General features: G+C 39.3%; 1 pseudogene; it reads right to left on the minus strand.

The window, feature by feature from the left end:
* Window positions 1–1752: 1752 nt before the first annotated feature.
* Window positions 1753–12226, minus strand: LOC147482384 (pentatricopeptide repeat-containing protein At3g09040, mitochondrial-like; annotated as a pseudogene).
* Window positions 12227–12578: the final 352 nt, after the last annotated feature.

Raw genomic sequence — 12578 nt, forward strand, 5'->3', positions numbered from 1 at the left:
TGCTGAGCATTGTTCTGTTGTTGTGGAGCATGGTTTTGCTGCTCTGGACCATAGTGTTGTTGTGGAGTATGGTTCTGCTTAGGGCAGGGAATCGGGTCGGGTTTGACTCGAATCCAACCCGACCCAAATCCGAATAGTTCGGGTTTGGGTCGATTTTCATATTCATTTATTTATTTGGGTCGGGTTCGAATTCAGGTTCGGGTTCGGATATAATTTTTAGGTTTTTTTGAATTTTTAGTGTTATCCGGTCGGGTTCAGGTCGGGTTCGGATTGAAATTTTCGGTTTGATTCAGATTCGAGTTTGGGTTCGAATATTGTCAAACTATTCAGGTTGGGATTCGGATATAGCCATATCCGACCTGTTCCCTACCCTAGTTTTGCTATTGCTGAGGTTGATGCCATTGCTACTGACCATGGTTCTCTTGCTCCATTTCTTTGGCAAAGCAAATATAAAAATTTATAAACAAGTAAGTTGAAACATTTATATAATAAAGACATTTTTATTCATAGACAAAGACATGGACTCCAACATCTATCACACAAAAGGAAAACCCTAAACAAAGACAAACACAGAAGCATAGACCTTTAACAAAGACATCACCCAAGACCTAATAGAACACATTACACCATAATTTTTTCTTATATATTCTTATTTTTCTTTCCCTTATCCTTCGTCTTATTCTTCAGATTTCTTTCTCTTATCCTTCGTCTTATTCTTCAGAGAAATCTGCAAAGCCTTAAAGCTCTCAGCACACATTAATGCTTGCACTACCTCTCTAGTTTGTGCTTAAGTTTAACTGTTACTTCTCTCCCCAGTTTATGCTTAAGTTGAAATAAGCATGACTGGAATCACAGTCCAAATATTTAATAAATGAGTTGAAAACATTTAGAATACAAATAAAATTGCACTTGGAATGTGCAGCATTATTGAATGCAAACAAAAGTCAATGTATGTGCTTCAATCAATGTGCTCTAGTCAAAACACAACATAATTGAATACAAACAAAAAACAACACATGATTGTATGACTATAAGAGACGAGCCACAAGCTGAACTTCCATGAAAATGATCTCATAGTGGAGGTCATTGTCACAGAAGTGGCCTTCTCAGCACAAATCCTCTTCAGTTAATGTGATCTCCAAAATCCAACTATGTTCTACATTTGTGAATAAGTACTCTCTACCCCTGACATATTTTCAAGTGGTTGCTTCATATTCTTTTCCTACACAACGATGTAATTAATAAGCATCCCTGCTTGGTATATAGGAAAACATTTCAAAGTAAATCACTATTTGGTGGCATGCATAAAACAGCTATATATAACACAATGCATCAAATCTTTTTCTACAGCCTTTGATTTTAGTATTAACTTGGACTTGCACCATATATAACACTGCAAAGGCCAACATACCAAAACACCATGGCCTTCAAGAGCATCCGACAACACCAAAATGGAAAGTAAAGAACACACTGAAAGCATATGGCATTGTGGATTTTAATATTCCTGAACCCACTTCAATGTGGAGCTGCATTCAAAATGTCCAATAAGCTTGCCTATTAGGAAACAAAAAAACAATGATAGAGTACGGTGTACAAAATAGAAGTTACCGTTAAGATGTAGCAGAAACCCCTGCAGCCTCAGATATGATTAGTCCTCGTTTGGTCATCATCTTGAAGCCCAATGAGTCAAAGCACACTAGGTGTTGCTCCTGGATGTTGACCCAAGAAAGCTTTATGTCTACAGCGTTTCTATCAGTCTTCACCATACAAAATGGAATCATGTTTCTTCGTAAGAATGGTCAAATCTTTCAACAATGCATGGATTTCACCCGCACTAGGATGAAATTTGTCCCCTGCAACAAATGAATTAGTCTTCTCTCCCACTACAATCCAGTTGCAGCCAGGCAACTTAGTTACTCGATTTTCTCTCATTGACTTCCTAACCATGTTTACCCCGTCCCAGTTCTCCAATGCAACATATATATTAGAGAGTAATATATAGGGCGAAGAATTTTGAGGTTCCAACTGCATGAGCTTCTCAGTTGCATGTTGTCCCCGTATTTCGTCCCCATGTAATCATCTGCAAGATGATAGGAATGAAGCCCAAACCATGGCATCAGGTTCAAATGCTAGATCATCAATAAATTCTTCTGCTTCTTTGAGAAGCCCACCCCAACCAAGTAGATCAATCATGCAGGTATAATGATCGAATTTTAGCTGAATCCCATGATAATTTTTCATCTTATTGAAGTATTCAAGGCCTTTTGATACCATTCCTGCTTAACTGTAGGCTGTCATAACACCTAGGAATGTGACTTCATCAGGTTCTATGCAGGCATGCCTCATCTGGTCAAAGATCCTAAGAGAATCGTCAACATAGCCATTCTTTGCAAATCCAACAATCATTGAATTCCAGGAAATAACATCTTTTTTACAATCCATTTCTTCAAAAACTTGAACAGAACTTCCCACATCCCCACACTTTGAATACATGTCTACAAGAGCACTACATGTGTACTCATCCAAGTTAAAGCCAGTACAAACAACAAGACAATGCACCTGTCTTCCCTCTTTCAACACAGCCAAACCAACACAAGCACTAAGAACACTAACAAAAGTGGCTTGATCAGGCAGGGCGTAATCCATTGGCATTGATCTAAAGAAACATAAAGCTTCCCAAGTGTGACTATTCTGAGCAAGTCCTGAAATAAAAGCAGTCCACAACACCCTGCTCCTATGATTTTGATACTCCATAAACAGGTTATTCGCATCTTCAATGCTATCGGAGGGAGCCGCCCAAAAATTCATCATCATCAGAACACCAGACTTCAGTGTATAACAGTGGACCTGCTTTCCCAAATTCATCTTTAAAGATCCACTACATGCAACCAAAATGCTTGCAAAGGTGAACTTTGATGGCTTCAATCCCTCTTCCAACAACTCTTGAAACAGATTCATTGCTTCCTTGGTATTGTTGTTCTGAACATACCCTGCAATCAGAGCATTCCTAGATACCACAGTCTTTTCGGGCATCCTAGCAAGTACCTTACACGCATTCTCCATGGACCCACACTTAGCATACATGTCAACCAGGGAACTTCTGGCATATACATTCACGTCAAAGCCGGATTTGACCGAGTAGCAATACACCTCTTTTCCATGCTCAAGAGCATGAAGATTTGCACAAGCGCTGAGTATACTTGACAAAGATACTTCATCAGGTACAGTCTTAGTAATATTCATCCTTCTAAACATATTTAAAGCCTCATCCTCTTCTTCTTCATGCACATAACCAACTATAATAGCATTCCAAGAAATATTATCTCAATCTTGGATAAGTTCAAATAGACGTCGCTCGCATCTTTTAGATCACCAGATTTAGCATACATGTCAACCATCGCATTTCCCACGTATAAGTTACATTCCAGATTGTTCTTTATTAGAAATGAGTGCAGTTGTTCCACAAAGATCTAAACATTCCAAGCAAGCACATGCACTGAGAATGCTAGTATATGTATACCCATCGGGTTGGAAGCCAAAAGCCCTCATTTTAGAGAACATTTGCAATACTTGTACATGATGCCCATTCTGTGCACAACCTCCAAGCATCGCATTCCACAGCACGATATTCTTCTTGTCTAATGCATAGAAAACATTACTCGCAGATTCCATGATCTGACACTTGGAATACATATTTATCAATGAACTTCCCACGTAAACATTAGATTCTAATCCCAGCCTAATTGCTTTAGAATGAACCTGTTGTCCCTCATTGATGGTTTTTAGATTAGCAATGGCACTCAACACACTTCCCAACGTGGAACGCGTATGTTTCACAACTGATACTCGTATAAATCGATAACACTCAATAGCTTCCCCTACGTAGCCACTTTGAGCATGGCCAGAAATCATCACATTCCATGCAACAACATTGGGTTCAGGCATTTTACTAAACAGAGAAGTGGCCTCATCTAGTCTTCCTAGACCAACACAAGCATTAATAACAGCAACAAATGCTACCTGATCAGGCGTATCGCCTACCTCCTGCATATCACTAAACAATTTAACAGCTTCCTCAGGCAAACCAATCCGAACATATCTAGCAATCATAGATGTCCAGGAAGTATCAAGGTAATCAGCTCCATCAAATACTCGCCTCGCATCATTTACACAGTCACATTTAAAATACATATCTGTGTGTGCATATTTTAGCAAATAGATATGTAACACGTGGCAGTATCTTCTTAAGGCTTGGATATAGTCTTGGTGTGGGTAGAAAGTACCATAACATACCTAAAGTCCAAATCCTCTTACTTCCTAGGTTCGGAAGTGAGACAAAAAGAAGAGGTTCGTGGGCTTTGAAACTAGTTGGAGTAGTGGGTTCGTATAACCAACTCCTAACTATGAACTCCAAATCCGAAACTCAACTACTAGGTTCGGAACAGGTTCGTAGGCTTTGGAACTAGTTGGAGTAGTAGGTTCGTATAACCCACTCCTAACTATGAACTCCAAATCCGGAGCTCAACTACTAGGCTCGGAGCTCTAACTACTACTCCGAACCTAAACATGTTTTTCTGTTGTTTAAGTCAATAAAGGAGACCTATTTGACTTGGGAAACATGGGGCTTCTAGAAGAGTCAAGATGAGACTTAACAAGAAACGGTCTCCTAGTTAAACACTAATTGGGAAACCTCATCTATTCATCAAGATGATACTTAACAAGAGACGGTTTCCTAGTTAAACACTAATTGGGAAATCTCATCTATTCTTATAAATAGAATAGTTGAACTACGCTTTGAGTTTGATTCCTATACACAGGATACGTAGGCAGCCATTAAAGAACGTGGTTCAACTCATCATCTTCTACATCTCTTCTTCTTCTCGATTTAATACTTCTAGTTGTTCTTTGATCATCAACAAAATATTTGTGTTTCTAGATTAGGAAAAATCATCACACAATTGGCGCCGTCTGTGGGAAAACCATACAGAATTGATTTGATTTCTTGGTCGAAATTTTTTCGGTTCTAGGTTCTCCTACCCACCAATTTTTCTTGGGTTTGTTGTTCTTTAAAAAAAAAATCTTATCTTCACTTTGATTCAAAATCATAGTTACTACAAGAGCCAATGTGAATCAAAGTAACGAGGGGAATAACGAGATCAATAACCCACATGTTACTTCTCAAAGACAATATGAACGTAGAGGAGATCATCGTTTTGAATAGGGGCGTGAAGAAGATGAGCCTAACAATGATACTCCCCAATCTGTCATAACCAACCAAGCCATCATGAATGCTGTGATGGCCGAACGTGGTCGACAAGAGGCTCGTTTGCGTTTTTTACAAGACTACTACCACATACAGGAGGGTCGTTCACCCCCAAGAGTAGTGCTGCCTATTGATGGAAACTCGAGGGGGGCAGTTCCGGCCACCAAGTCTTGACCATAGTGAGGGTTACGTCCCTACGCCTTATATCCCTTACTTCGTTGGGTATCATAGTGACCAACCAAATTCGGATTATAATCTGAAATTGGATCCAACTCGACACTCGAGTTCACACGAAACTGACTTCTCTTGGTATTCAAGTTCTAAAGGTACGAAGGATGGACGTCCGAATGTGTTTTCCCGAAATCCACAACTATCAAGGTAACCCTCAGTACGAAGAAGACTTTCAGTTCTAAGGGAACCTTCATTGCCTCAGAATCCCTCAGTTCCCCGATCCAGTTTTGCAAACTCCTCCACTCGATCTTGGGATCCGGAACCACGTTATCATCGAGATGAGAACTACGAGAGTCCAGGTCCGAGGTATAACAACGAGAGAACTCAAATTCATTAACCGACTACTCTTACATAGCTCAAGGCGCAAATACTGGAGGAATTGAAAGGTTCGAAACCAACTAAAATGGATGAGTCAGTTGTTCAGTCAGCAATCGAGGGAGACATTGGAACTCTTTTTTCACGACATGTTATGAGTGAATACATCCCCCATTATTATAAACCACCGAAGTTCTCTAAATTTAATGGCAAAGGAGATCCAGTCTCTCATGTGCTCATTTATCGTCAAGCAATGGTGGGTCTTTCTAAGAAAGATCATTATTTGTGCCGGTATTTTGCTTCAAGTTTGACAGACTCGGCACTCACCTAGTACACGAAGCTGCCCAAGGGCAGCATTCACGAGTTTAAGGTGTTATCCATCAATTTCATTGTGAAATTCAGTTGCAACCAACCCTACATTAAAACCGCTGATGCACTATTTGACATGAAAATCTGAAAGGACGAGCGTATTAGGGATTTCACCAAAAGATTTAACAAGGTGCAATTGCATATTGACAACGTCGATGAGACCCTCGCCATTGTGGCCTTTAGAAAGGGGTTAGATCCCACTTCTGGTTTATACATGTCCTTGAAGAAAGAGGAGCCTACGAACATGACAGAGTTGTATGCTCGGATCGATAAGTATGCAGAACTAGAATAAGACCAATTGGATAGGGAATCTTCTTATAAAAGAGTGATAACCAGTGTCACCTCCGTTCTTGTTGGTAGGAGCTCTGCTAGTCATTATAATGATAGGAAGTCCGAGGAACCACAGTCGGAGCACAAGTTAGTCGACAGGAATTCCTATCAAGATAAGTCCAAGAGACAGAAGACTAGTGACACGTTCGGAAGTAATAAATTACCCCCACAGGATAGGGACTTTACCACTTTAACTTATCCTTATGAGGACATCTTTGAAGTTAACCAGGAACAAGATGTTCATGAAAGATCCTCCAGCGGTGAATCTCGATGCTAACATGTACTGTTTCCAAGTAATGTTATACTACTCTTAGCTTCTAAGAGACAAAATTTTCACAAATTTGGATCTACTTCCACTATACTGGGGGCATGATCTATGCCAATCAATGCTCAATAAAAGTTATATTTATCTTTTCAAAGCATTATTTCTTTTATAATTTTTTGTTGGGATACTTTTTGGATGTTGGGTGAAAGATCCCATATGTTGGCCAAAGTTGTATCAGAACCTTTAAAAAGCTTTCTCGGGATAATGAGTGAAAGATCTCATGTGTTGTTCCTCGTGTGATGGAGAAAGTTTAACTTAGCTTGGATTTTATCCTCCTAAGAGCAATTCTAATGCCTTATGATTATAAGTGTCGGTTTATGCATTAGATACCATATCATTTAAGGACTTTACAGGAAATAGTACAGGGGCACACCCTACGTTCCTACAAAGTCTTATTTCTTAACAAAACTAAAGGTATTTACAGGAATTGACACAGGGGCAAACCCTATTTTCCTACAAAACCTTGTTTTTCTAAGATTTGAAATACGAATTTGTATAAAATATAATTCACACTTTTGTCATTTTTCCTCAACAGTCGAATGTGCAACCATCGTCTAAGAGAAAAATGGGGCATCTGTGTATACATATTTATGCAAATAAGGAGAAAATGACACCACTTCCTAGCTAGTCTGGAACTTCACGTTCGGAACTTGTCCAAGTTCGAAACTCCACTTCCTAGTTAGTTAGGAACTCCACGTTCGAAACTCTACTTCCTAGCAAGTCTGGAACTCCACGTTCGGAACTTGTCAAAGTTTGGAATTTCACTTCCTAGCTAGTCAGGAACTCCACGTTCAGAACTTGTCCAAGTTCAGAACTCCACTTCCTAGCTAGTCATCAACTCCATGTTCAGAACTTGTCCAAGTTCGGAACTCCACTTCCTAGCCAGTTAGGAACTCTACGTTCGGAACTCCACTTCCTAGCTAGTCTGGAACTTTACGTACGGAACTTGTCCAAGTTCGGAACACCACTTCCTAGCTTGCTTGGAACTCCATGTTCGGAACTTGCCTAAGTTCGGAACTCCACTTCCTAGCTAATAAAGAACACAGAAAGTCCAAGTTCGGTACTGCTCTGTCGAGTAACAAACCCGACATTGTTTTGTGGACTGAAGAATCTGGAACTGCATTGACCAATACTGAATCCGGAACTACCTCAACAATTTAGAACCCGAATCTGATTGGCGATGCAACCAAATTGGGAGGGCACAATCAATTGGTACAACCAAAATTGGTAGACCTTGTGATTGCCCATGAAATCACGACTCGGTTTCCAACGTCGGACATGAGTGTTTAGATCTGGAAGATGATAAAATGACCACTTCCAATGGAAAAGGCTAACTTGCTTTGGGCCGGTAGCAACTTTAAAGGAATTGGAAAGGTAAAGTTCACTTTTAATCTAAGGTGAACAAACTTCTATCGTATCCTAAAGAGTTGATTCATGCAAACAACAAGTAATGAAGTAAAAGAATTTCGTTACTTCACATCTCCTGACCAAGTATTTCCAATTCGGATAAGCTAGTTACTCGGCTTCACCTCCTATCTCATGACCAAGTATAATTAATTCGGATGAGTGATAATGGGCTTATGGCATGTCCTAATCTGCCCAGTCCGCTCATGGCTCAGTCCAGTCATATGACAAATTGATGGTGATTTACTCACTTCCTTTTGAATCCAATATGGTGGCTAAAAAAGGCTTCAGATGCTTGTCAATGGCGATCTTAAAGCTTTCAAGAAAATATTCAGTGCTTGTTTTCTTTTTTTCGACTGAATCGATGAACGACGTGGAAAAGAGATGATTTCACGAACACCTTGACGTTTAAGTGGTGGCTGCAAGCAAGAATGCTTGTAAAAGATGAAAAGTAAGGTTTACTTTTTTAAGATATTGTCAACGAAAAAGCAAATTGTAGATTTACGTTGGTAAAGGAGGCTATAACAGGAGATCTTTATTTTGTTTCCAATTAAACAATGACATACAAATAGAAAGAGAAAAGGAGTTCAGCAAGCAGGAAGCAAACAGACTACTTGAACAAGTATAACTCAACTCCAGATGAGTGATACGGGGCTTGACATGGGCTGATTTGTCCAAGACTCCTAGTTTGATTCATGGCGAGACTTGTGAACTCTGGGTTTCAAATTGTTTAGTTCCTGATGGAGTGAATCCAACTCCGGATGAATAATATTGGGCGTAAATATAAAAGAAGCCGAAGGGTATAAGGAAAAGGAAATAAGACCAAGTCCAGATGGATTAACAAGACATGTATTGGGCTTTGAGTGATTTCTCAACTCCGGGTCAAGTTCTAGTTTTGCAAGGCCCAGTTTCAGGTTGCACTTCCGAGTCACGGTGACTTAGTAAAATCTACCTAAGTCCGGGCCATGTGGCCATATTTGGTCCCTTAGATATTCCAGGTCCGGGTAAACGCGAGGCATGACAGGTCCGGCTTTCACGAAGTTTAGTTCCGAAATGTAATCCCAAGTCCGGATCATCACAAGGCATGGCATGACCGGTTTTCACCAAGTTCGGCCTAATATACAAGGTTCGGGGCATGGTCACGGCAGATCCGAATTTACAGTTCCTTGCGCAAAAGTAATGCAAAATTTTGCCAATATATTCCACAGAGAAAATCGAGGTGTAAGACGTCGCTTACATTTTTATCCAGCCTTTTTCCTTAAGGGTTTAATTCACAACCCATGAATAAAAAAGGGGGGCATCTGTGTGTGCATATTTTAGCAAATAGATATGTAACACGTGGCAGTATCTTCTTAAGGCTTGGATATAGTCTTGGTGTGGGTAGAAAGTACCATAACATACCTAAAGTCCAAATCCTCTTACTTCCTAGGTTCGGAAGTGAGACAAAAAGAAGAGGTTCGTGGGCTTTGAAACTAGTTGGAGTAGTGGGTTCGTATAACCAACTCCTAACTATGAACTCCAAATCCGAAACTCAACTACTAGGTTCGGAACAGGTTAAAGAGGCTTTGGAACTAGTTGGAGTAGTAGGTTAAGATAATAACCCACTCCCTAACTATGAACTCCAAATCCGAGCTCAACTACTAGGCTCGAGCTCTAACTACTACTCGAACCTAAACATGTTTTTCTGTTGTTTAAGTCAATAAAGGAGACCTATTTGACTTGGGAAACATGGGGCTTCTAGAAGAGTCAAGATGAGACTTAACAAGAAACGGTCTCCTAGTTAAACACTAATTGGGAAACCTCATCTATTCATCAAGATGATACTTAACAAGAGACGGTTTCCTAGTTAAACACTAATTGGGAAATCTCATCTATTCTTATAAATAGAATAGTTGAACTACGCTTTGAGTTTGATTCCTATACACAGGATACGTAGGCAGCCATTAAAGAACGTGGTTCAACTCATCATCTTCTACATCTCTTCTTCTTCTCGATTTAATACTTCTAGTTGTTCTTTGATCATCAACAAAATATTTGTGTTTCTAGATTAGGAAAAATCATCACACAATATCAATCAACGTACCTTCACAAAAAGAATCTGATACAAATCCCATCTTCATAACACAACGATGAACCCCATCTATCAATCTCCCACAAGCAGACAAAACCGAAGCAAACGTAAACTGATTCGGCCTCACACTCTCCTTCCCCATCAACCCAAAACTCCTTCTAATCTCTTCAACCAATCTACACCTCAAATACATGGAAAATATCGAGTTCCATGAGGTGATATTTCTATTATCAAGTCCATCAAAAGCTAGTAACGTGAAATGTGTATCACCACATTTAGCATATAAATCAACAATGGCATTGCCTAAATCCCCATTTAACCCAAACCCAAGTTTCACACTCTGCCCATGTATTATTTTACAGTGTTTTCTAGCTTGTGTTCTTCTTTGTGGAATTTCGTCGAGCAGTTTACGTGTTTGGAATAATTTACATTGTTGTAAACAAGATTTCAATAGATGGGAATATACGTCATTTTCCAAATGAAGAGTGAATGTTGAGTACAGCCACAAAAGTTAGTGTTAATATAGTGAATGTTGAGTTTCTATACTATAAAATAAAATCGATGTTGCGTTTGTTCTCCAAAATAAAATAAAATTGATGGTGTCGATATTGAACAGGATATATATAACTTAGTGTTAATATAGTGAATGTTGAGTTTGGTTAAGGTTTTGAGGCGGTACTTGGAACACATTACTTCTGTTTGAGTATTAAAAAGAGAGGGAAAAGGTTTTTATGGGCCTCAAATCCGGTATGGGCCTAGTTGGGCCCATTGTTAAATAGATAGGCCCAATTGCCCCGAATTAGGGCCGTTAATATATTTTCACAATGGTATTACACTTCACTAACAAATATAAATGGATCCAACTATTTCCAGGTCACTAAACATTAATTACTTCTTACTTGTGCCACCAAATGTGTTGTTGACAACAATTAGGAATTCCCAAACTCGTAACTCCACGTCTCCACAGTCCATACGTAACTACTTCACTATATTAACACTAGAAATATTGTTCTTCACTCATTAATTCGTTTACTTTCTTGGCATTGCACTCAGGGATGATCAACACATTGCTCCTTGATTTAGGTGGAGAACAATTGAAAACAACAAAAGAGAGCGTGGATTTCCTTATTTTATGACGAATGATTGTTTTTACCTCAAAAAGTTGACGTGTCAAAATTTGAGAAAAAATGTCTCATTGAGAGCATTCTCAAGTGCTCAATATTAATGGTATTTGATAGCAGTCAGCCCAAGCATTAGGCAACCCCGCATACCAAATTTAATGCCCAACATTTCCTGAATAAGAATGGCAAGCAACATGGAAGGCCTTCCATAACTTCAGCATTTTCAATGGCGGATTAACCAGCAAAACCACACATGTGGTTGGACTGAGCAACCAAAATTGAGTGTAGCAGCACTAGCCGGTGGTCTTACCCAGCTACAAGGGAGTGCTGGGACCGCAGCATGAACGACCAGAGGAATTTGAAGACCCAATCCGCCAAGAAGAGAGTGTACAACTGGAGTATCTTCAATAGTGCTGATTCTGGATTGAATGTAGTTCTTCATATCAACAACTGTATGTCAGACATTTTAAAGAGAAATGACATTTGAAATTGAAGGGAACTTAGTGTAACACATATGTAATGGGTTTGTTATATGTTCTAATTATCCTAGAGAATTCCAGCTAAAACTATTAGTCATTTTTATCGAATGGTTCACATTTACAGTTGTTGAAACCCTTCTCAAGAGAAGAAGGTATGAATCACCAAACCAAGGTTGCAAAGGAAAATAAGCAATAAAAACATTGTGTCCATTTCAATTTTACCTGCAGTATCTCCAGTTCCTCAAAACACATAAGGGTCTTGTACCAATGTAGACCTTTCTCTGCAGCAAGAAAACATGCTGAGGGATATAACCACATAGTTCATTCATGTAACTAAATAATCCTAAGCATTGGTCCACGGTGGACAAAGGATTAAAGATTAATTCACGATGATTAGAAACTATGAAATTTGTCATACTGTTTCGAAGAATTGTCCAATTTAGAGCTACTGAAATGAAGGCCTTATCTCTGTTATACTACATCCAAAATGTTTGGGAATGACTCAAATGATTCATGTTTCTTGATTCAAGTTCTGAAAAAGATATTCAGTTTTTTAGATTTCCACCCCCAGCAACTTTGCTAATTAGACTTCCACCCCCCAATTTGACAGCACGACCAAGTCAGCCCTCTTTGACTGGATGTTATCCAACTGGGGCATGTGTAATGTCCA

The sequence above is a fragment of the Coptis chinensis genome, chromosome 8 (genome assembly GCF_015680905.1).
Source record: "Coptis chinensis isolate HL-2020 chromosome 8, ASM1568090v1, whole genome shotgun sequence".
Lineage (NCBI taxonomy): Eukaryota > Viridiplantae > Streptophyta > Magnoliopsida > Ranunculales > Ranunculaceae > Coptis > Coptis chinensis.